This window comes from Ahaetulla prasina, chromosome 10 (assembly GCF_028640845.1).
Source record: "Ahaetulla prasina isolate Xishuangbanna chromosome 10, ASM2864084v1, whole genome shotgun sequence".
NCBI lineage: Eukaryota > Metazoa > Chordata > Lepidosauria > Squamata > Colubridae > Ahaetulla > Ahaetulla prasina.
The window spans coordinates 16,247,821-16,274,078 of NC_080548.1; the positions used below are offsets into that span (position 1 = coordinate 16,247,821).

Here is a 26,258-nt window from a genome sequence, read left to right on the forward strand (position 1 = left end):
GCAGTTGCAGGCTGGGTAGGTGTAGAGTTACAGCAAAGGGCGATGCGGAATAAGGAAACGGCCCTCGAAGGACCAGGCAGAAACAGCCAGAAAGACAGAAGAAGGCAGGCAAAACACAGAAGGCTTTTCATTCGAGTCAGTGGGTCCCAGCCCCTCCCAACAATCCCTCCTCCTGCCAGCTTCCCTTTAAATTCAAGCGGGACATGGAAAAACCCAAATCCCAAGCTCTAATCCCAGGAGTCGATCTTTCTATGGGACAAAGAGATGCAGAGTCAATCCATTGGGATCCTTTGGCACCGAGAGAGACAAGGCCAGATGCACCCAAGAGGAAAGGCCATCCCAAATGGCAGGCTGAGACGTTCTCATGAGCCCTGAGACACGTGCCCAGAAAAAGAAGAGATCTATCCGAAGTCCTTTTTTCCCCATTTGCTCCCACCCAGGAAATGCATGAGGGGTAGTCCCTGACGTACGACCACGATGGGACCCCCAAATTTCCACGGCTAAGCAAGGAAGATGTTCGCCAAGTTGCGCTCCATTTTACGGCCTTTTCTGCCAGTGTTGTTTAAGCGAAAGACTGCAGATGTTAAGTGCGGTCCTTAAGCGAATCGGGCTCCCACCCCCACTAACTTTACTTGTCGAAGGTTACAAATGGTGATCACATGACCCCGGAATGCTGCAGCAGTCATAAAGGCGAGCCAGTTGCCAGCTGCCTGAATTTTGATCACATGACCGTGGGGATGCTGCCATGGTCACAAATGAGAAAACCGGTGATAAGTCACTTTTTTTCCCCCCTCAGGGCCATTGCAACTTCGAACAGTCACTAAACGAAGGATTGTAAGTCAAGGACTTCCTGCATCCTATTGAATAGCATCACCTTTGCATGTAAACTCACATAGGTCAAGGCCCTGGAATTGGGGAAAAGTGGATACAGGCAAAAAATACCAATGCATAAATGTGTTTTAGGGTCATGTTGCATGAACCTGCACAGAGAATACACACACACACACACACACACACCAAAACAAAACACACACATATTTTTCCACTCACTCATCCTGATTTGCTTATCCCAAAATTCATTTTTAGCTGCTCCTGCTTTTCACCTCTATCGACTTATCAGAGACTTGGGTAGGATGCAAATCCCAAACCAGTAATAAGCCAAGACAGTGCAAACAAACAAGGAGGGGGACGGCGTTTGTGTATGTCACACTAAGCCACAGTTACATTCAGCCAGTAATAAACCATGATTTCAAATCCTAAGGCAAATTGGGATTTATTTATTTTTTTTCCACTGAGGGCTAAGCCAAAAGCAAAGTACACAATCACTTGGTGTGATGTGTGGCCTCAGCCAGCGGCTCAGAGCAGCAGAACTACACACACGCACTCATACAAAGCAGAATCCTACACACAAATGCCCCTACACACTCACACACAACCCCTGCACACAGAGGGATCCTCTCCATAGGCAATTTCTCACCCAGTCGCCCCAATTCCTCAGCTAAGGCTACAAGCACTTATAAGCCCATGGCGGCACAGTAACAACTGCCCACCGTTCTTCCGACCTTTGTAATTCATGGGCTGGGCCTCCCTGCCTGGCCTGATTCTCCTTATGTTGCAACAAGCCTATGCCTGCCAGGGGGCTTTTAATTCCCACCTCTTCCGTGCCTGCTTGGGAAACCTCATCTGCTTCAAAAACAGCTCACAGCAACTGTTGACCACACAGGGAAGAGGGACCCAAACCTCTCCCCCCCCTTCTCTGTTCCTCCAGCTGCAGGGGCAGCACGGGTTTTGAAGTGGGGAGAGATACATTTTATTTATTTATTTATTTATTTATTTATTTATTTATTTATTTTATTTGTCACAACAATATATATATATAAGATAAACATATATATGAGGGAATATTAGGAGGTATAAGCATATATATATATATATATATATATATATATATATATATATTTGTTTTCTGAGGTTTTCACGGGTGTTTGTATATAGGTCTTTGGTTGTTCGTGTTTTCTCCCGTGTAAAATTGGAAGTGTCTTGGCGGCATTTCGACGAAGTCTCATTCGTCATCTTCAGGCTTCAGCTTCGTGCTTCTTGCTCCCAGCTTCGTGCTTCTTGCTCCATTCGTCATCTTCAGGCTTCAGCTTCGTGCTTCTTGCTTCTTCTTCTTCTTTATATATATATAAAGAAGAAGAAGAAAAAGAAAAAGAAAAAGAAAAACAATAGGACAGGAACGGTAGGCACATTTGTGCTCTTATGCACGTCCCTTATGGTCCTCTTAGGAATAATGGGGTGAGGTCAATAGTAGAAAGTTTTTGGTTAAAGCTTTTGGGATTATGGGAAGAGACCACAGAGTCAGGTAAAGTGTTCCAAGCACTGATGATTCTGTTACAGAAGTCATATTTTCTGCAATCTAGATTAAAGCGGTTGACATTAAGTTTAAATCTATTGGTTGCTCTTGTATTATTGCAATTAAAGCTGAAGTAGTCTTTAACAGGAAGGACATTACAATAGATGATTCTATTAGATGATACCAAGACCATCCAAAGGGTTTTGACACCACCCTCCCCATGCATGGGGGAGGGAAGTAGTGGGGTGGGGGAAGGAGAGTTTAAAGTCAATAGCCTAAATGGAAGCTAACGTACTTCCATGCTTCTGCAAAGCCAAGCAAATCAGGAGTAAAACCCCGCCTGTTGCCATGCCCAGAGATGCCTTCCTCAAATAGCAATAGCACCGTGATGGAGAACCTATGGCACGCATGCCACAGCTGGAATGCAGAGCCCTCTCTGTGGGCACACGAACTATTGCCCGTCTCAGCTCCACCCCGCATGAATGCATGTGTGTCTCCTGTCGGCCAGCTGATTTTCGGGTCTCTGCTGTGCGTGTGCAGGGGGCAGGGCACAGGTGGGAGATGCGTGTGTATGCCCGGGGGAGGCGGCGGGGGAGTCATGCGCATGCAAGTGGGGGAGTGCAAGGGGTGCGCTTTCGGCATGCGACGACAAAAAGGTTAGCCATCACCTGCAATAGCACTTCGACTTATATACAGGTAGTCCTCCACTTACAACAGTTCGTTTAGTGACCGTTCAAAGTTACAACGGCATTGAAAAGAATGACTTATGAGCCTTTTTTCAGAGATACAACCTTTGCAGCATCCCCAGGATGAGGTGATCAAAATTCAGATGCCTGGCAACCGGTTCATACATACGACCGTTGCCATGTCCCAAGGTCACGGGATCCCCTTTTTGCGACCTTCTGACAAGCAAAGTCCATGAGGAAGCCAGATTCACTTAACGACCGGGTGACTAACTTATCCACTGCAGCGATTCACTATAAAAAAAACAACGATGGCAAGAAAGATGATAAAATGACTTAACAAATGTCTCACTTAACAACGGGCTCAACTGGTTGTGAGTCAACGACTATCTGTACTGCTCCTTTGCATTTTACAGCACTCTCTGGGAGGGTTTACAATCTCAGCATAGCACCCCCAACAATCTGGGTCCTCATTTTACCGACCTCGGAAGGATGGAAGACTGAGTCAACTTTGAGCCGGACAGGATCGCACTCCAACCTGTGGGCAGAGTTAGCCTGCAATGCTGCATTCTAACCACTGTGTTACCAGGGCTCCTTGAAGCCCTTTTCCAACAGGGTCTGCACTAAGAAACCTACTGAGTCGCGGTGGCGCAGTGGTTAGAGCGCAGTACTGCAGGCTACTTCTGCTGCCTGCCGGCTGCCTGCAATTTGGCAGTTCGAATCTCACCGGGCTCAAGGTTGACTCAGCCTCCCACCCTTCCGGAGGTGGTTAAAATGAGGACCCAGATTGTTGGGGGCAAGAGGCCGACTCTGTAAACTGCTTAGAGAGGGCTGTAAAAGCACTGTGAAGCGGTATATAAGTCGAAGTGCTATTGCTACTGCTATAAAAGGCCTGAAGCTGCCCATCGTTTCACCCCAAGGACCCTCAGCTCAGCCAGCCCTGAATATTGAAAAACACAACCAGAAAGCAGGAGACAATGACAACTGCTCAACTGAGAGAGACCCCTCAGCAAAATAGATATTATGAGCCATGGTGGTGCAGTGGTTAGACTGCAGCACTGCAGGCTACTTCTGCTGATCACTGGCTGCCAGCAGTTCGGCAGATCGAATCCCACCAGGCTCAAGGTTGACTCAGCCTCCCATCCTTCCGAGGTGGGTAAAATGCGGACCCAGATTGTTGGGGGCAAGAGGCTGACTCTGTAAACTGCTTAGAGAGGGCTGTAAAAAGCACTGTAAAGCTGTGCTCCTGATTGCTCCTATCTGCGTAAGCTTCTGAGGGATGCTGGCTACCTTAAAGCCGGTCCAAGACATTCTGGCTACGAAAAATCCTGATACTTCCCTGCATTTGGGATGCGCCATCCCTTGAGTAGCTTCCTGGCCATCAGCAAAACAAGGGACTGTGCATCGTGCAGGGTTGTCCTCTAGTTACCTTTCTCTGTGTCTCCCCTCACATTCCTCCCACCACCATGTCTCCACATTTCTTCCCTGTCTGAATCCTAAGGCAGGTAAGCGAGTGCTGGAAAGAGCTTTGGGGAAGGAGGAGGGAGGGAGGGAAGGAGCCAAGCCCCCAGAGCAGACAATGACTCATTCTCCTGGCATATAGAATGGGTCACTCTGGCCATGCATGTGAGTTGGTGGATGAAGTCTTAAGGCCGGGCTTGGTGCTTGCTCTCTTTAAGCAACCTCCCCCCTCCCTCTCCTCTGTATTTGTTCTGCATCTTCAGAGAAAAGGAACTCAAAGGGCCAGCAGCATGCAGACAACCTCAAACAGACCGAAGTCTCAACTCAGAGGATACCAGGCTGTTTCTCATGCCGGAACTCAGCTCAGCCTTCCATTCCCTCATGCCAACTATTCACAGACTTGGCCCCAGGAAGGGAGGGGTGGAAGAGGGCCACAGCTGGTGGGGGAGGGGGTGGGAAGCAGAGGGAGAGGAGACAAATGGTCTTTCTCCCTTTGCACCTCCCTTACTTAGCTCCAGGCTGTTGCCACATGTTTCGCATTAGGGGCTCTGGACGTTTGACGTTGCTGGGGTGTCAGCCAGGGCATCCCTTCCCTTAGCAAAATGGAGCAGGGACCACACAAGAGAAGGGACAAATTGCCTGGATGCAGGAAAGGCCTCAAAGAGGGAGTGGGTGGGGGGAACGTGAGAAAGAAAAAGACAGAAAGAGGAAGAAACAGAGAGAGAAAGAGAAAGAGAAAGAAAGAAAGAAACAGAGAAAGAGGGAAAGAAAGAAAAAGACAGAAAGAGAAAAAGAGAGGAAGAAACACAGAAAGGAACAGAGAGAAAAAGAGAAAGAGAAAGAGAGAAATAAATAGAGAAAGAGAAAGATAGGAAGAAACAGAAAAAGAGAGAGAGAGAGAGAGAAAGAAAGAAAGAAAGAAACAAACAAACAGAGTAAGAGGGAAAGAAAGAAAAAGACAGAAAAAGAGAGGAAGAAACACAGAAAGGAACAGAGAGAAAGAAACAGAGAAAGAGAAAAAAAGACAGAAAGAGAAACAGAGGAAGAAACAGAGAGAAATAAGCAGAGAGAAAAGAGAGAGAGAAACAGAAAGCAAGAGAAATAAACAGAGAAAGAGAGAGAAAGAAAAAACAGAAAGAGAGGAAGAAACAGAGAGAGAGAGAGAGACAGACAGAAGGAGGGAAGGAGGCGCAAGCTTACATGAAATTGCAAAAGGTGTGTGTGTAGAAGGCAGAGCCTAACAACATATACAGCAGGGATCTTTGTGTGTGTGTGTGTGTGTGTGTGTGTGTGTGTGTAAAAGAGTGGGGGCAAAAAAAAAAGATTGCAGTCACCTCTCCTTGCTACTCCTGACCCCTGGAGCCTTGGAAAGATAACAGCCCCCAAAGAGTGCTGACTTGTCTTTCAGAAATCCAATATCTTCGCCTGGTAAACTAATAGACTACCTGGGCTCACAATAACCACCCTGCAAAAGGATTAATCCTGGTGCTGAAAATCTTTAATTAGTTTAACAGTTTCAGGCTCCTTGGAGGCAGCAAATGGCTGGCACGCCCCCCCCCCCAGCCTTTCTCTTTCTCTCTCCCCCCTCCCTCCCTCTCTTTCTGCCTCTCCCCCGCCAACTTAAAAACAGGTCCTCTTGGGAGGCTGTTTCATTCCCCGGTCGAGATGGAATGGAGGAACAAGAATTTTCCATTCAAGATGGAAGAGGTGCGGGGGGTGGGGTGGGGGGAAGAGTGAGAAAGAGCAGAATCACACTTCTCACCTCCCGGTTTTCTTTCAGGGGGGAGGGAGAGGGGGGGGATCAGGCATCGGGTAGAGAATTTAGCATCGTGATGCTCTGAAGTTTTTACCTCACCTTCAACCCTGAAGAATTCCAAAGCTCCTAAACACGATTTTGGCAACTGCCTGGCGATGAGAAGGGGAACAAGATAGCTCTCCTTCTTTTGATTCTCAAAGCCCGCACCTGACCTTGCCTTCCCCATTCTTTCTCTAATTGGGGTGGGGGCGGGGTGGGGGGGGCAGGGGGTGGTGGAAGATAGTCTAAGGGAACTCTTGTTTCCATGGGGCCTTTCAGGGCTGAGATTTGGAATCAGATGCTACCTAGTCTCGCCAGACAGGACATCCAAGATGGAAAACTTTACGATTGTCAAACGGGAATTCATCCCCGTTATTTTATCAAAAGGGGACGGGGAAGAAAACAACCCTCCATTCATTTGTTGCTATGACCACCTTTTTTTTTTTCCTAAACCTTTTTGCTCCGAGAGAGTTTTTATCATTCTTTCCTGATGTTGCAAAGGAGAAATTAACAACATCAGGACGACAGCAACTTCTGCAAGCTGTGGAAGAGAATTACAACTGCAGGAGTACCGCGTTGTCTCTAACAAGAGGGGGGACATTTTTGGCGAGCGGAGGCAGGTGCCAGAATGCCACAATCTGGAAAGGAGCCGAAGATGCTTTAGAACAGGGGTCTCCAACCTTGGTCCCTTTAAGACTTGTGGACTTCAACTCCCAGAGTCCCTCAGCCAGCAAAGCTGGCTGAGGAATTCTGGGAGTTGAAGTCCACAAGTCTTAAAGGGACCAAGGTTGGAGACCCCTGCTTTAGAAAGCCTTATGGGCCAAGAAACTGGAGATGACAAACACCAAAAACGTTCGGGTCCAAACCCAACTGCTAAGCACCAAAATAGAAGGAGGAGATAGAAAAGTACTGCATCCAGTTTTCATAGTGTAGCCGTTATTGTCATTGTACATCATGTATACAATGAGATTTGGTCACCACACTATAAAAAAGATGTTGAGACTCTAGAAAAAGTGCAGAGGAGAGCAACCAGGATGATTAGGGGACTGGAAGTTAAAACATACGATGAATGGTTACAAGAATTGGGCATGGCTAGTCTAGTGAAGAGAAGGACCAGGGGATACATGATAACATAGTTCCAATATTTGAGGAGCTGCCACAGAGAGGAAGGGGGTCAAGCTATTTTCCAAAGCACCCGAAGGCCAGATAAGGAATAATGGATGGAAACTGAACAAGGAGAGATTCAACCTAGAAATGAGGAGGAACTTTCTGACAGTGAGAACAATCAACCAATGGAACAGAAGTTGCCTTCGGAAGTTGTGGGAGCTTCATCACTTGAGACTTTCAAGAAAAAATTGGACTGCCATTTGTCAGAAATGATATAGGGCCTCCTGCTTGAGCAGGGGATTGGACTAGATGACCTATAAGGTCCCTTCCAACTCTGCTAATCTGTAAATCTGTAAAAATGTGTCAGGGCATAGACTGGAGGAAAGATCACAAGAATAAAGTACACCAGTGTGCCTATAATTAAAACCTGTACAAATCTTGATGATAACATCAACCACAAAATCCATACTCAGGAAACATGAGCATAGGAACACAAGGGAGGTGCTTTATATAAGGTCAGATCTTGTCTATATAGCCCAGGTTTCTTGACCTAGGCTGGGTTCACACATCACATTAAGCCAAAACGATTCCAGCTATTGGGTTTTGTAAACCATAGTTGATGGATTAGCATTTGGCCTACTTAATTAATAGTTAAAGAAAACAAGGGCAAGAATATAATATGCAACCCTGCAGCCACTGACAGCTGCTCTTCTGGGTGGCATGTAGGACTTCCTTCCACTTTTCCAAGTGTCCTCCCTTACTTCAAACCAGGGATGTCCGACCTCGGCAACTTTAAGATCTGTGGACGTCAACTCCCAGAATTCCCCAGCCAGCCATGGTTGGGAATTGAAGTCCACAAGCCTTACAGTTGCCAAGGTTGGATACCCCTGCCTTAAACAAACACTGCTACATCTAGCAGTATATAGCTGGGTTCACACGTCACACTGTAACGGGGTGAGCTCCTGTTACTTGTCCCAGCTTCTGCCAACCTAGCAGTTTCGAAAGCACGTAAAAATGCAAGTAAAAAAATAGGGACCACCTTTGGTGGGAAGGTAACAGCATTCCGTGCGCCTTTGGCGTTGAGTCATGCCGGCCACATGACCACGGAGATGTCTTCGGACAGCGCTGGCTCTTCGGCTTTGAAATGGAGATGAGCACCTAGAGTCGGGAACAACTAGCACGTACGTGCGAGGGGAACCTTTACCTGTACCTATACCTTTACACGTCCCACTAAGTTACGGTTGGTTATGTACTGCACTAGATAAACTCTCTAAAACCACGGTCTCTTTGTCCTATTTATACATTATATTTCAGTAAGCTGCTTCAGTTACCCAACATTTTTAACTGTCCTCTTAGTGGTCAGCTGTCCCAGAAAGAAAGCTATCTTGAAGGGCAGCCTGCAGAATTTTTTAAAAAAACAAACACAAATGAAAGTTACTTAATCAATACCGGCAACCAAGGTTGGTCCCTAGGCGGGAGTCCCTAAGAGTCAGTGTCAACACGATGACACATAATTCGATATAATAAATCTGGGAATTGGAAAATTTCCAGGAAAGTTGCCTGTGCATTTAAGTGTCATGTTTGCTTTCCAGTTCAAAATTGTCTTAACCCCAAAGGTGTGGTGGTGGTGGAAGAAGAGAGGAAAGTTTCTGGATGCTAACTAGAAATCAATTCCGTTCTTACACACAGATTTTTATCCTCATACCCAAGGAGCGTGATAACTCAGTAGGAGAACAGTAAACTATGCTGGAGGAAAATAAACATTTCGCTATTTACAGGATTTGAAGTGGATGAACGTTACCAGGTCCCATTGAGTTTCAAGGACTGATTTAACATGCAAGAGGAGTACAGCCAGCCAGCAAACAATGGAACTTTTAAGTTAGGGGTTGGCAGATCCGTAGCCCACGAGACGTTGGACTACGATTCTCTTCACCCCTGCCTCTTGGCATTGTTCGCTGAGGTTCATAGGAGCCAAACAAGATCTGGAGAGTGGCGGATTTCCTTCACCTCTCTTTAAAAAAAAAAAATGAAATACAATGGCTTTCAACTTTTACTTCAAGGCTGGGATGGATTGTGAATCAATACGGATCTTAAGACTCCCAGGCTGTCTGCAGCGGTTATAAAAAAAAAAAAAGTTTTACCCTCCTTTGCAAACAGTCTCTCCCACACCCCGCAACCCCCACTGAGCTACTATGTGGGTAAACTTACACTTACAGGTAGTCCTGGGACTTAGAACCACAATCCAGACCAGATTTCCATTGGTAAGACAGGCAGTGGTTGAGTTGCACCTGACTTTTATGACCGTATTTTTGTTTTTTGTTTGCCTGACTTCTGCATTGATTTTGCTTGATGGAAACCGGCAGGGGAAGGGTGCAAAATGGTGATCACATGACCATAGGGCACTGCAACCATTGTAAAGACATGCCGGTTGCCGAGCACCTGAATTTTGATCAAGGTAGGGGTGCTATGGTGGTCTTAAATGCAAGGACCAGTTGCAAGTCTCTTTTTTTTTTTCCAAGTGACACGGCAACTTCAAGCGGTTGCTAAATGAATGGTCGTAAGGCGAGGACAACCTGCATACAGGTATCTGGCTGTACAGTGCAAACCTTTGTATACAGGGAGCCTTTCTGTACATCCCCTTCTATGCCAGCAGGAACCTGGTCTCCTTTTTCCATTGTGCCTGATGTGCTGCTGTTCGAAGACCCTTCGCTTCACAGAAGGAGATGCTGACTGCATTAGATGGAAAACAGCAAGATTCCCCCAGAAGCAGACTGGAATTGGCCACCTCTGGGCCGTATGCTGCTTCCGGCCTCCGTTTTGGGGTCCCTGGAGCCCTCGTGATTGCAGCACCAAAATCTGGCAGCATGAATTTTTCAGGTGGTTCAAAAGCCACCCCTCATAGCCCAAACAGGTACCCCTCCTTTTCTCCTTCTCCTTTCCTTCTCCCTCTTCTCTTCTTTTCCCTTCCTTCCTCTTTGTCGTCTTCTCCCTTCCTTCCTTTTCTTCTCCTCCTCTTCCTCCCCCTCCCTCCCTCCTCCCTCCCTTCCTCATCCTTTTCTTCTTCCTTCCTCTTCTCCTCTTCCTCCTCCTCCCTCCCTTCCTCTTCTTCTTCCTTCCTCTTCTTCTCCTCTTCCTCCTCCCTCCCTCCCTCCCTCCCTTCCTCTTCTTCTTCTCCTCCTCTTCCTCCTCCCTCCCTCCTCCTCCTCCACTTCTTCCTTCCTCTTCTCCTCCTCTTCCTCCTCCTCCCTCCCTCCCTTCATCATCTTCTTCCTTCCTCTTCTTCTCCTCTTCCTCCTCCTCCCTCCCTCCTCTCTTCCTTCCTCATCCTTTTCTTCTTCCTTCCTCTTCTCCTCTTCCTCCTCCTCCCTCCCTCCTTTCTTCTTCCTCCTCCTCTTCTTCTTCCTCCTCATCTTCTTCCTCCCTCTTCTTTTCCTCTTCCTTCTCCTCCCTCCCTCCCTCCCTCCCTCCTTTCTTCTTCTTCCTTCCTCTTCTTCTCCTCCTCCTCTTCCTCCTCCTCCCTCCATCCCTTTCTTTCACTCTCACTCTTTGCAGGACTCTCTCTTTGCTTTGCATGTATAATGAGGAGACACAACAGATGGCAAGTGATTCATCTTAGGTAATGGGTCCACCAGAGCCACTGAAGCTGCTGGGTTTCCTTTCCCTTCAAGTCGGTAGTTTGTGATGTGTGCAGTCTCTCCCCTTCCCCACTCCCTTCTCTCCCATTCTCGACTGAGAACAGCGGCCATTAATTTAGCATCTCTTTGGGGACGTTCTCAAGAACAGGTATCCCTCTTCTGTTCGGTTTGGCGACAGTGATGGAAGAAAAAAGGGAGTTGGCAGAGACACCCAAACGATGGAAGACAGCCCATGGCAGGAAATGTGTAGGCTGTGCTTGGGGCCCGAGGCTCTTGTTACAAGCAACGGTTTTCCTTTTCGTAGTCCTCGATTTATGACCACAATGGGGAGCAGAATTTCCAAGGCTAAACAAGGCGGTTGTTTAAGTGAGTCGCCTCCAATTTCGTAACTTTTTTGTTGTTGTTGCCATGGCCGTTAAGCAAATCTGGCTTCCCCCATTGACTTGGCTTGACAGAAGCCGGCTGCAAATGGGTTGCAATACACGCCAGTTGCCAAGCATCCAAATTCTGATCATGTGACCCAGGGATGCAGCAACCATTGCAAATGGGAAAAACGTCCGTAAGTCACATTTTTTCAATGCCGTTGTAGCTTTGGTCACTAAACCAGAGGTCCCCAACCTTAGCAACTTTAAGCCTGGTGGACTTCAACTCCCAGAATTCCCCAGCCAGCTTTGCTGGCTGGGGTATTCTGGGAGTTGAAGTCCTCCAGGCTTAAAGTTGCCAAGGTTGGAGACCCCTGCACTAAACAAATGGTTGTAAGTCGAGGACTACTGGTACAGGCCAACCCCACCAGGAGCTTTCTTCCTTTCTCAACACGGAAGCGACGTTCTTCACCACGGTTGTAGACCGGGTTCGTGGTTTCATCCAACTATCCTCTGCAAAAATCTCTTTTCAAGATCAATCGCCCAACTGGGACATCAAAACCGAAACACAATCACCTATTTTGGGGTGTGCGTGTGTGTGTGTCAACCTATTTTCCAAAGCACTCAAAGGAAGAACAAAAAGCAATGGGTGGAAACTAATCAAGGAGAGAACCAACCTAGAACTAAGGAGAAACCTCCTAAAAGTGAGAACAATTAACCAGCGGAACGACTTGCCTCCAGAAGTTGTGGGTGGAGGTTTGTTAAGAAGAGATCGGACAACCGTATAGTATAGTATAGTATAGTATGGTATGGTATGGTATGGTATGGTATGGTATGGTATGGTATGGTATGGTATGGTATGGTATGGTATAGAGTTCCTTGTTTGGTCGGGGTTGGACTAGAAGACCTCCAAGGTCCCTTCCAACTCTGCTATTCTGCTAAATGGGGATGGAGAGAAAGAAGCAGGTTGATGGTCTCATGCCTCAAATATATCATCGTAGACTATAAAGAAACAGCTGCCAAGCGACCCAGACTAGCTTGGAAGGGCAGGCTGTGTGCTGAAGGAGGAATGCAGCAGCTTCGATAAACGCCTCTACTTATTATTCTTAGGGTAAAAAGGTGTGGAATAATGAGTCTGAATCGGTCATCTGATTGCAAAACATATTGACCTGAGCAAACCTGGCAGAATTGGTTTGCAACAAAGCCTTTAGCGAAACAACAACAACCGGGGAAAAAAAGGTCAGATCCCGTCATGAGCACAGCCAATACCTATAACTGCATTTGGGCATATTTAGCCCATTATCCTTTGCTCAGCATTTTATTCTTTTTGTTGTCGTTGTCGTTGTCGTTAAAACTTCACGCTCTCGCTTTCTGTTCCATAAGGCAGCCCGTATAACATACTGTGATATCAACAACCTAGGATATGAGAAAAGAAAAGCAAAACCCAAAAACCCACATCTCTGATACTAATGGCACTTAGCACCTTCACGAACAGCTGACTGGCTCTTTGCCCTTTCTGATTTTAAAGATTAAATTTGCATCGCTCCCTTTCGCGCAATGCACCACAAAACCGGGGAGGAAAAAGCATCATTCCCAGTTCAGAAATGAGCCCGTTTTTAAGATCTGTCGATTTGAAATCGGACCTGCGCAAAACCTGCTTCTTTTAAACTTTTATCCTTCGTAATATTTCAGCTGTGTTGCTGCTTTGGAGAACGCCAGAAAGATTGGCGTTTCTGAAAGATACCGTTCAAAACGGCTAGACTAATAGAAATAAGATCAAAACCTAAGCTTTGAATTCTAGGGCTTATGGCTGCTCAAAATACACCTGAGTCGGGTTGGGAAACGGTACTGGGACAAACCCTGCCAACAAGTCAGCTTGAAGCATTTGCGGGCTCAGCTTCTGGTTCTTCTCAAGGGTGAAGGCCAAATCCAGGTCACAAACCCCAGGCAGACATGAGCTTACAGAAGTAAGTTTAAATGATTCCTCCCTTTTGCAGAGAGTCACTCATTCTTGAGATTCTAATCCAGTGATGAAATCCAATTTTTTTTACTACCGCTTCTGTGGGTGTGGCTTGGTGGGTGTGGCAGGGGAAGGATATTGCAAAATCTCCATTCCCACCACACTCTGGGGCCAGCCAGAGGTGGTATTTGACAGTTCTCCGAACTACTCAAAATTTCCGCTACCAGTTCTCCGAACTGCTCAAAATTTCCGCTAACGGTTCTCCAGAACCTTCTGGATTTCACCCCTGTTCTAATCCCACCTAATATACAAACAATCACACAGACGTCGATTGCCATTGTTGTCGTCCTCTTCTTCTTGCAATGTTCTTTCTCCACCCAGACCATCTTCTGGGTGGAGGACATTGGGGGCACAAAGCAAAGAAGCGAGAAAAGCACTGCGAAACCAACCCGCAGATGGGTTGGCGAAAACAGCGCACCTTAAAAGCCTAGCTCAGGCCAAAGAACCTGCAGAGAAGGACTTAATTTAGCCGCCTTCCAGCCTCAGTTTTGTTCCCCACCCCAACCCGCCCAAGCACCACCACCACCACTCACTCACACACATACACACACCCAACGTGGGGGCTCCGCTTCGCTCTTCCAGCGGTTCGGATCCATCCGGCTTTCCAACGGCTTCCTTCAAAATGGGCCATGTTGACAGTAAGGTCTGTTCTCCTGCCTGAGCTGCTGTCCTCGTGCCCTGCTTCTCATTTGTTTTTCTGCTTTCAGCGCCAGTCCCTTTCCTGAGATGCTGCGGTTCCACCTGGTTACGCCTGACGCAAATGCCACTGCTCCCCCAGGCCAAGGCTGCTGGCTCTGCTGCCTGCCTTGCAGCTGTAGCGCCCGGCTGTCTCTGGGCAGAGGACGCGGCTGCCACAGCACGGAGGCCGTTCCCCTTCCTCAACTTCTGCCTGCCAAGGCTGGAGAGCGAGAGAGCGAGAGACAATAGCTCGCCTGTTTCCCAAAGAGGGTGGCTTGGGAAAAGAAGAAGAAGAAGAAGAAGAAGGGGGAAAAAAGGTGGGAGGGAGAGCAGCTTACTACGGCTGGTTACCTCATCCAAGTTTGGCTTCTCACAAAGAAGGGTCGGCAGCGTCCCCCACCCCAATTTGGGAGAAGCTGGGCTGAGCAGAGACTGGAACAGAAGGAGACGAAAGCATGCCACTGCTGCAGGAAGCCAAAAAGCTGGAGCTAAGCTCGTTCGTGATCTTGAGAAGGCAGATGGAGGAGAACAGGGGAGGTCCAAAAAGCTCGATAGCTCCATTATCTCAAGGGGAATGGCCGGATGCAAAGTCCTGGGACTTTTGAAAATGTGCTACCCTGTGGACAATTCCAACCGGCCTGCTAAAGCTATCATCTCAGTATGGTTACAGGTAGTCCTTAACTTACAACCATTCGTTCAGACGCTGTTGTTAAGTTATAACAGCACTGAAAAAAGTGAGCGGTAAAAAAGTTATCCTCACAGTAACAATTGACACGGCATCCCCCATCAGGCCCTTTGTTCAATTGCACGCTTCCTCTTTTGCTCAAGAGATCCAGATGAGGGCATCTATAGAGGTCAAAAAAGTCGAGAGGAGGCTGCAAGGGTTCAATCAAAGCTCTATCTGTTTTGTTGTTGCTGTTGTTGTTTTTAAAATCGTGGTCCAAGGACATCCTAAATCCAGGGTGAAAGAAGAGCAGAGAACTACTTCCCAATAGAACGCATCCCTGTTTGAGGTCTAGATCAGTGGTGAAATCCACTGCAGGTTGCCACCAGTTCACAGATCGCGCATGCACAGTGCGCACCAAACGCATGCTTCGTGCGGAAAAAGGAGGCTTAAGGAAGGTAAGTAGAACAGTGGGGGGAGGGGAGAACAGCTGTGCCGCGCGATTTACATTCCCTGATTTCTAGAAAATATAAATCGCGCGGCACAGCTGATCGTCAGAAATACCAGTTCTGATGAACTGGTAGCATTTTTTTTTTGCTACCAATTTGCCCGAACAGGTAGCTTTTATTACTACCGGTTCGCCCGAAGCAGTGCGAACCAGTAGCATTTCACCCCTGGTCTCGATCTCTCATTTTGTAAATACATTTGCTTGCTTGCTTTCTTGCAGGCATAGGTGTGCGTCACAGTGGTGTCAAGGGAAGAGGTAAGGTTGCACCTGGCTGTCCATTTTGAAGAGACTGGGGTACTCTAGTGGGGAGACCAGCGTTGGCACATCAATTTACAGAAACCTGCTGCCTGCTTTGAGCCATGTAGCCTTGGGAGAACATGCTTGGGGGATATGCAAAAACGGGGATGGGGTGGGGTTGAGTTGATCTCCCCTGTGCTAAGACACATCTCCCATCTCTTCCTTGATGACTGTGATTAGTGAGAGCACTGCAGTTTCTTACAGAGAAGGTTCCTGTTGCACCTGAGACCACTTCTGTGAGCAATATTGAGCTTCCTGGTACTGGTTTACAACCAGTTTCCGCCACGTCTGAGATGCTGCTTCCCACTGATTATCCTACCCACAGTGGCCCAGGAGGGAGGGAGGGAGGGAGGACAGTGAAGGAAGGGAGGGAGGAATGGAAAGAAAGAGAGAGAGAGAGAGAGAAAGAAAGAGGGAGGGAAAGAAGGAAGGAAGGAAGGGAGAGAGAAAAAGAAAGAAAGAAAGAAAGAAAGAAAGAAAGAGGAATGGAAAGAAAGAAAGAGAGAGAGAGAGAGAAAAGAAAGAGGGAGGGAAGAAAGAATGAAAGAATGAATGAAAGAGAGAGAAAGAGAAAGAAAGAAAGGGGGAGGGAAGGAGGGATGGATGGAAGAAAGAAAGAGCGAGCGAGCGAGAGAAAGAAAGAAAGAAAGAGGGAGGGAGGAAAAATGGAAGCCTTCTTTTTCCTGCTCATCTACATTGCTTCTCCCACTTGGCATCAAAGCCAATAAATTTCTCCTGCCTCCAGGCCTGAAGGATGCAGAGAATTAACTCAGCCACCCTAGCTGGTTGCTGGGCGGACTTGCTGGAGATCTGCCCATCCCAAGATCTTTAAAGCCAAGTAGATGCAACGCTGTCTAGGTTGAAGCAAACCCAAGGAGAGAAGAGCAAGGAGGATCAAAGAAAGATGTCCCGTCAAGAGGGTAGGCAAGAAAAGGAGGAAGAAGAGGGGACCGGCAACCTTCCTGGGGCCCAGACTTCAGTCATCCAGACAGGCAAAAGGATGGTTTGTTTTTGACGGAGAGGAGAAAGCCAAGAGGAATCAGAGTCCAGGTGTGCTAAGATGGAGTGGCTCACACAAAGTCATCACCAATAGGCTGTCATTCATAGAGTGGCAGGCATGGGGGTCAAAGACTGAAGTGGCCGATGGCCGCTGTTGATGTTTCTATTCAGAAGCGCCCACACTTGGTCCTCAAGAGAGAGGTGGGCAGCTCAAGGACTCACCACCTTTCAAGGCCACTTTTGAGTCTGGGGCATGACATTCAACTTCCCTTCCCGGGAGAGGTCTCTAATCTTTACTAATCAAGATGAGATCATTTGCGGATTCACGTTGCAATCTTGAAGCATCAAAAGGATGCTCAATGCTCCAGCCTTCTACATAATATTGAAAATCCATGCAAGCGATCAAGGGGGAAGAAGGGCAATGCGAAGGAGCATTTCTCAGTGATAGATCACTCAGCAAGTTCTCCCACTCAAAATTAGCACAAGGAATATATAGTAAAGCCATGACAATCTGTAGGAGTACAGCGTATTTGGAGAAGGCCTTGTGTACCGCACAATTGTTCTCCAAAAAGTAGACTAGCCTTCTGGGCACAGGATTGTGATTCTGTCTGATTATGGGAAGATTGTAAATTATTAGTTGTAATTTGATTATAAGTGTTGGTTGATTTTCATTATAGTTTACTTCAGACGTTTTAATGTCCTATTGCAGGTATTTTTTTAATGCCCTCTCATTACAGAATTACAAAAAACACATTGGAAGTGACCCTGGAGGTCTTCTAGTCCTACCCCCTGCACAAGCAGGAGATCCTATCCCCGTGATGACGAACCTATGGCATGCGTGCCACAGGTGGCACATGTAGCCATATCAGTCGGCATGTGAGCTAAGCTTCGGCGATGGGCCCACCAGAAGTAGGGAAACAAGTTGTTTCTTGCTTCCGGAAGGCCTGGGGTGGGGTGGGAAAGGCCCGTTTTTCTCTCTCACCTGACTCCAGAGCCTCTCTAGGAATCTCTGGAGGCTAGGGACAGCAAAAAAGTCACTTCCGAACCAATAGGAAGTTGGCAAACGGGCCATTTCCGGCCTCTGGAGGGCCTCCGGGGTGGAGGGAAGGCTGTTTTTGCCCTCCCCAGACACATAGAGAGGCTCTGGAGCCAGGTGAGAGGGAAAAATGGGCCTACCAGGCCACCACATGCCAGGAACATGGGGTGGGTGTGTGTCACGTGCACATGTGTGGGGGGCATAGAATTATGGGTGTGGGCACGTACACGTGCAACCCCCCCCCACCCCACCCCCCTTCCTGGCATGCAATGGCAAAAAGGTTAGCCATCACTGTCCTATACCATTCCAGACAAATGGCTGTCCAGTCTCTTCTTTAAAAATCTCCAGTTGTGGAGCACTCACAGCTTCTGAAGGCAAGCCTTTCCACTATTTTATCTGTCAGGAAATTTCCCCTTATTTCTAGGTTGCTTCTCTCCCTTGGTTACTGTCCATCCATTGCTTCTTGTCCTGCCTCCCGGTCTTTTAGAGTATAAGTTGACCCATTCTTCTTTGTGCGAGCCCCTTATAGATATCGGTGTTTGCTTGCATCGAGGTTTTTCCACGGAGGTTTGAGATGTTTGTAAGCTAACATGAATAGACTTTGTGAGGTATAAATTCAATTGTTGCTGCTGATAATAACATCAACAACAATACTATTAATAATAAATGGCCTCCTGGAATCTCATGCCCACTCAGCAAAGTTTCTAACCTTTAGATATTCCAAAAGAGTTTGGATAGTGTGAATTCTCGGATGTCTTACAAAAGAGATGACAAGAGTTGGAAGCCACTGAGTAAGGTTTTTTGAAACAGGCTGGAAAATATTTGCTTCATTTCTGAGTGGCTTGCTCAACGCTGGACTCAACCAATTATCTAAATAGGGATGCGGTGTGGATTCTGGTTGTTGTAGTCGAGACAACTTAAAGTTGCTAAGGTTGACAAATACTACTCTTATTTGATGGAAAGAAGCTGGGCTAGTCAAATATAGCGATCCACTGTAATTATAAAGCTGCTTTGAAATAGAAGTGAATATACACACTACTCCTATTGGCAACTCGTTAAACAATCAGTGACTCTTCCAAGCTCGCACTTTGCAACACAATTCCATTAAAATACACAATTCAGTTAAGGAGGTGCCGACAGGGTGTGACTTTGGATGGGCAGGGACATGTTGCCTTAACTCAAATACATATTTTCCTAGGTAGCTACAGAGCCCAAAGTATGATGCCCTTTCTTAAGGAGACACCAAAGTGTTTAGCATGTACACCCACCTCTGCTCCAAGGCACTCTTTGGATTTTGCGGCTGAAGGACAGCAGCACCTTCCTGGATCAGATTCATTTACCTTCCTTAGCAGCTCAGGGTTGAACTGTGGGGTTGCTGATGCTTTCTTGGTTGGGTTTTTTTTTTTGTAGATGTTTCATTACCCAACTAGGAGCAGTGATAATTTTACCTAGTTAGGTAACCTAGTTACTAACGCTCAGAGATCACCAAGAATCTCCCCAGTCACTTTTGGGAAACATCATCAGCACTTGCATTGGGCAACCTAAGGCCAATGGGCACTAAAGCAGTCCTGGACATTTTTCCAGGCATCTGCCAGGCTCCTAAACCCAGGGGTGGGGCTGCTGGGGGTTCGCAGGGGTTCAGGATAACCTCTAGTTAAGATTCTGTGCAGTTCGGAGAACCCTCAAACCCCACTCCTGGCTGGCCCCACCCACCCCTCCCTGGAGACCCCACGCGGCCTGTTTTGGATGCAGGTAAGAGCAGGGCGCACGCAGAGGCTCGGGGAAGGCGAAAAACAGGCCTACCGGAAGTTTGGGAAGTTCCGGAATTTTCAGCCTCCAGAGGGCCTCCTTGGGGAGGCCATTTTCATCTTCCCAGAGACTCAAGGAAAACCTCTGGAGCCCCGCTGTGGTGCATGTGGCCAACTAGGCCACGCCCACCATGGCCACTCCCACCATGGCCACGCCCACCCAGCAACCTCTTGCTAAAATTTTTGAAGCCCACCCCTGCCTAAATCCCGTTTCTCTCTCTCTCTTTCTTTTTCTTTCTTTCTTTCTCCCTCTCTCTTTCTTTTATCTGCCCCCCTTCCTTCCTTCCTTCCTTCCTTCCTTCCTGTCGTGTCCCACTCCTCCGCTGACGGCCGGGTCAGGGAAATCCGAATCAGGCGTGCCTCTGCAGCTCTGCCAAAGTCCTAGCAAAGTCCTCAAGGCAGGCAGGAGACCAGGAAGTGACTTCAACAAGATAAGGTAGACTTTGCCTGACTCAGAGAATGCCAGAAAGCAGATCCTTTATACAGGCCATGGGGTGTGGCTCCATGACTCAGCACTTATCCAGGCCTGCCCCTCCCTTCCTTCTGTTGCCGCCGCCTATCAATTCTCCTGAAGCGAGGGTCACTCCAGTCTGCAGCTGTTGGTAATTGACCTTCCTCAGGCTCACATGCTGTGGGGGAGGGGGAGGGGTCTAGTTGCTCCATTTGCCTGGGCATGGAGCCAGAGCTGGGGGCTGGAGGCACTTCTTCCTCCTCGGCCTGTCCGGGTATGGAGCCAGGGCTGGGGCCGGGAGGCATGCTAGGACATTCCTCAGCGTTCGGAAGCAGATAAGATGGGCCCGGCTGCGGGGAAAGCGGACGAGGCACAACACTTCCTTCCTTCCCTTCCCTTCCCTTCCAACAAGGAATTAAATGAGAAACAAGCCTGCTGCTATGCCAAGCCTACAGTATCCTCTTTATTAAGAAGGCCCCGTGGGTATTCTCAGAAAATAAAACTCATGGCACCCCCCCCCCCATGTTTTGTGAGGAAGTCCGGGCGAGAAGAGAAAGACAAAGGTCAGCCAGAGAAGTAAAAAAAAAAATTAAAAAAAATCTGAAGGAGCTCAAGGAAATCGTAGCGCATACCTCACCTGATTACTTTCTGCTAAGTGGGAATTTGTGGCCATCTATTTTGTGACGGTGCTCTCGGCATGCTTCAGGAATTCCACACAAGCCCGTTCCCGCCCCCCCAACCTTGTCTAGCTCCGGATTACCACACGCAGCTGATGGCAGATAAATATTCACCAGTTACCACTGTCTATTTTGCCCAATGTTCTCTAACAGAAAATGACTTATACTCCTCCATCCTGTCAGTCGGAAAAGGCATGAATGGGTTAGTGATGGGAAATGTTGGAAAAAAGAACCGGCTGTCACCCAATTTGGTCCTTTACTACAACAAACAAATTTTAAAAAAAAATCTCTATTGTAGCAGCGAACTTCATTCTCCAGGGGTGAATTCTTTCATTAACCAAAACAGCACCACCCACAGGTAACAAGCATTGCAGGATTCCAGCAATTCTGGGCAGCTTCTAAAGTTTGCAAAGGTAATAATAACAATAACAACAACAACAAATAAAGGAAGCCTTAAGCGAATTGGAATGAGGATTGGGACAAAACAGCTCGGAACCTGAGCAATTTTAGGAGCTTTCACACTCCTGGCTGCTGAAGGAAGAATAACGGAATAACAAAGTTGGAAAGGACCTTGGGAGATCTTCTAGACCACGGGTCACCAAACTTTCGGACCTCAGGGACCACTAAATTCATAATTTTAAATCCCACGGACCACTAATATGATCTGCCTAATGACTGGCTGGGTGGGCGTGGCTAGGTGGTCATGTGACTGGGTGGGCATGGCCAATTTGATGTCACTCGCCGTCAAGGGGTGCTTTGCCGGCCTCTATTCGCCCCTCCCCTCCCAGCCTCTCCTCACCTACCCTACCCACCTGGGCTCCTTAGGGCCCCAACAGGAAGCAGTTGTTGGAGCTAAGCAGCCACAAAAAATAATTGGCAAAACAGCTGGCTCAGTTCAAATTGGATCTGACTGAGAAGGAGGCTCAGCAGAAGCACCTCACTGAGGACTAGGAGCATAGGCTTTCCAAGAAGAGGGAAGACCTGCGGGAGTGCAAGGCCTGGTACCGGCGCCTGGAGGCTCAGCAGGCTGAAATGGTCAGCCAGTTCCAGGCCATGATGTAGTCCCACTGGAACAAGGCCCTCTGGCTCTTTACCACCAGCAGCACTTCCCTCCAGCCTTTGCCCAAAGCTCCGCACCAGGTGGCTGAAGCAGACCCTGAGTCAGAATTTCTGCCTCCCTCCGACGCTCACAGAAACACCCTGAAGGGGAGACTCTCTGCAGCAACACAAACGTTCATTGCACTTATCTGGCCCAGGGGCCGTAGTTTAAGGAGCCTTGATTTAGTGAAATATGACAAACGCAAACAGTCTTTCTCACAGACTACCAATGGTCCACGGACCACCAGTTGGTGACTGCTGTTCTAGACCAACCCCCGCTCAAGCAGGAAACCCTATATTAATCCAGACAAATGGAAGGAAAAGAAGAAAAAAAAATGGAAATGGAACAGAGTGACAACTCCTGGAAGGGGTCCTTCTGTCTCAAAGAGTCATGGCCTTCCATAACAGAACAGTCTCCTTAAAAAAAAAAAGTGTGCAGGAGACACACAAAAACACACACACTTGGAAGCCCTTGAATTTCTCCTGCTGCTCTCTTGACTTGTCTACAAAGTCACCTCACCATCCCAAAAAGGGGCTGACAGGAAGGAGAGGCAAGGACAGGGACGGCCAGACCTGTTCCGATTTTAGAAACCGGCTGGACGAGAAACAGAATCATCCAGTAGGCAGAAGGGTTTTATGGATGAAACCATAAGCTGAGGAATTCTGAGAGTTGAAGTCCACAAGACTTAAAGTTGCCACATTTGGAGACCCCTGGACTAGAAGACCTCTGAGGCTCTTTACAGCCCTATGATTCTATGATCTATGTTCCCCATTTTAAGTCCATTTCTACAGAGGTGCTGTTACTTCAGTGTGCTGCATTCTCCACACGGCTCTTGGCAATCGCGGATTATGAAATATCTTTTCTGCAAGGAGAAATCTTAAACCTTGCAGCACATGAGTCCTCCCAGAGTCTCACGGGGTACAAGCCATGTTTACTAGGTGAGAACTAAACCTCAGGTGATGGTGGCAGACCTGAGGAAGGGAATCAAAACATAGCTCCTTAGTTTTCGAATACTTATTAAAAAGTTTTTTAGGTGGCGCTTTCTGGTAGACAGAGAGCACCAATCATGAGAAGGTTCCTGATGTTATTTATGCGTAATATTTTTATTTCTTTGTGGACAGCCTCCTGTTCCGCAACCCAACAGACTTCAGAGGATAATTAGAACTGCAGAAAAAACAATGGCTACCAATCTGCCTTCCATTGAGAACCTGTATACTGCACAAGTCAAAAAGAGGGCGGTGGAAATATTTACAGACCCCTCACATACACACCCTACTATTAATCTTCTCATCGTTCCCATCACCAATCTCTTTCCACTTATGACTGTATGACTATAACTTTGTTGCTGGCAATCCTTATGATTTATATTGATATATTGACCATCAATTGTGTCGTAAATGTTGTACCTTGATGAACGTAACTTTTCTTTTATGTACACTGAGAGCATATGCACCAAGACAAATTCCTTGTGTGTCCAATCACACTTGGCCAATAAAAATTCTATTCTATTCTATTCTATTCTAAACTGTTTCAACTCCTATCCTCGAAACGACGCTATAGAGCACTGCACACCAGAACAACTAGACACAAGAACAGTTTTTCACTGAACGCCATCACTCTGCTCAACAAATAATTCCCTCAACACTGTCAAACTAGTTACTAAGTCTGCACTACTATTAATCTTCTCATCGTTCCCATCACCCATCTCCTTCCACTTATGACTGTACAACTGTAACTTTGTTGCTTGTATCCTTACAATTTATACTGATATTGATTGTTTCCTGATTGTTTATTTGTACCCTATAACTATCATTAAGTGTTGTAATTGTTGTACTTTGATGAAGGTATCTTTTCTTTTATGTACACTGAGAGCATATGCACCAAAGACAAATTCCTTATGTGTCCAATCACACTTGGCCAATAAAAAATTCTATTCTATTCTTTCAGTGTAATTTGCAGAAGAACAGCAGGAATACAGAAAAGAGACCACAACATCACACATTGGTGGAAATCAACTAATGAAGACAGCATTCTGTCTTCTCACAGGTTTGAAATTTAGACTGAACCACAGGGTTACAAGAAAATAATAACTCAGAGTCATATTGCCTAGGCAGCTTTGGGGAAACTTTGGTCCCTAAGATCACACAGGTGACTTATGTGTACATTTTTTTTTAAATTTACATTTATATTTTGCCCTTCTCCAAAGACTCAGGGCGGCTTACATTGTGTAAGGCAATAGTCTCATTCTATTTGTATATTTATATACAAAGTCAACTTATTGCCCCCCCAACAATCTGGGTCCTCATTTTACCTACCTTATAAAGGATGGAAGGCTGAGTCAACCTTGGGCCTGGTGGGATTAGAACCTGCAGTAATTGCAGGCAGCTGTGTTTAATAACAGGCTTCTTACAGCCTGAGCCATACCGCGGCCCCATAAATACATATATTTATGTGTACAATTATGCGTAGCTATCACATGGCTGACTTATGTGTACGCATATAGTAGGTGAATAGCACACATAAACACAGAATTTGAGGGAGATTGTTCTTAAGCCACAGAATTAAGAAGTAACAACACCATTCTTCCTCCTAGCCTGTATCCGTGTTTCTCAACCTTGGCAACTCTAGATGTGTGGACTTCAACTCCCAGAATTCATGGCAGGCTGGGAAATTCTTGGGAGTTGGGAGTGCACACACCTTCAAGCTGTCACGTCTGAGAAACATGCATGATTCCTAACACTGGTGACATTTTCCACTGTTGAGCGGCCCCCACTTCCACCCCCACCCCTCAAAAAACCAGAGAAATAACTAATAAGGGGCCTTTTGTGATTTACTGATTCTGCTCGCAAAACCAGGTTACCTGAAGTTGGACTTTAGGTGGGTTTTTGATCCAGAAGAGCTATATTTGGAGTTAATGACGAAGAAGATATTCTCTTTGAAGAAATATCTCAGGTATGCTAAGGCTGTTCCACACCCACCCGGATGCTTACGGAAAAGAGAGTGGCAAGAAACTATAAATAAACGCGAAAGCATCGGAGAAGCCATTACATTCCCATAAGTGATAAAAACACCAGGAATATCACAGGGAGCAACTCCCTTCCTAATGGCCCTCCAAACACACAGACACAATCTTTAGCTCCTGCTGAACTCTCATCTCATCTCCAGATATTCTCAAATTCCAACTACCATCATTTCTAGGCAGCAAGACAATAGCCAAAGGTAATATACCATCCTTGTCAAATGGTTGTCCATCTTTAAACCTGCAACATCTAGAAGGGGCCAGAATTGTGACATCAGCATCCTGATCCAACTTTCTCACAACACCTTAAACCCGGATTAACAAAACACCGAAAACTGTGTCAGGTTCTTTACGTTGCAGTGAACCATAAACTACCCAGAATTCTTTTAGCTTAGCCTAGTGTGGTGGCTCAGTGGCTAAGGCGCTGAGCTTGTTGATTGATTCAACAAGCTAAGGCGCTGTCGGGGATTCAGGGGTTCGAATCCCAAGTGCCGCGTAACAGGGTGAGCTTGTCCCAGCTTCTGCCAACCTAGCAGTTCGAAAGCATGCAAAAAATGCAAGTAGAAAAAATAGGAACCACTTTCAGTGGGAAGGTAACAGTGTTCCGTGCGTCTTTGGCGTTGAGTCATGCCGGCCACATGACCATGGAGATGTCTTTGGACAGCGCTGGCTCTTCAGCTTTGAAACGGAGATGAGCACTGCCCCCTAGAGTCTGGAACGACTAGCACATATGTGCGAGGGGAACCTTTACCTTTTACTTTTAGTGCGGTGATGGTGAATCTATGACACATATGTCGCAGGTGATGCACCCAGCCAATTTTGGTGACAAGCCAGGCCTCCAGAGCCTCTGGAGGTTGTGCAAGGGCCTTGCTCTTGGGCAGCCTCTGAGGCATGTGAAAATCATGCAAGTGTTCTCGCACAATCTTCTGAGGCCTCACAGGAGCCGGGGCCCCTCTTGAACGACTTCCAGAAGGTCTGGACAACAGAGTCTATAGAGGAGGTCCGGAGGGGCTGTCGAGGCAGGCGTTTTCTGAATTTTTGACAAGCCGAGCGCAAAAGGTTTTGCCATCGCTGGCCTAGTCGGTTGTGCAAATCCAGCCTACGACAGATGGACATTTTCTTATCCGGTAGCAAGTTGTAGCATTTTTATAGCAAGAGCTCCAGAGCGCTCCCCGGTGTCTCATTAAAACACTCCCGGTTAGAATTATCACCGGAGCACGAAAAGGATAAATACGTGGTGTTTGCAGAAACTGGGATTCAAAATACTCCCCTGAAAGCTTACTGGGGAGCATTGGGACAATCGTATTCCAGCCGTCCCTTCTTTTCTTGTTTTTTCTTCTTCTCCTGCCTAACCTACACCACAGAATTGTTGTGAGGATAAAAAGGAGAGCATTTTTCTGCCTGCTTGCAGCTCCACCCCCCCCCCACCAAGCCTGACCGCTACTCTTCTCGGAGGATGCAGATATCCTGAGATTATAAATAGATGCATCTAAATCAGAAGGAGGTGACCTTTTTGGTGCCTGGGGAGCAATAAAAACGTATAACAGGAGACTGGGCTGAAATTTTTCTCCTCTAGGTTATGAAAAAGAAGTTTAGAAACTTTTCC

At 47.0% G+C, this 26,258-nt stretch overlaps 1 protein-coding gene across 7 annotated transcripts in view; it reads right to left on the minus strand.

The window, feature by feature from the left end:
• AHDC1 (AT-hook DNA binding motif containing 1) overlaps positions 1-26,258 on the minus strand; it is a 314,317-nt gene that overhangs the window by 76,744 nt on the left and 211,315 nt on the right. Inside the window, exon 1 of one of the 7 annotated variants that reach the window (XM_058196361.1) lies at positions 13,968-14,449. The exons of the other annotated variants lie outside the window; for them this stretch is intronic. The gene's annotated coding sequence lies outside the window, so the exon portion shown is untranslated. Of the gene's footprint in view, positions 1-13,967; positions 14,450-26,258 lie in introns of those variants that run through there. 7 annotated transcript variants of the gene reach the window in all.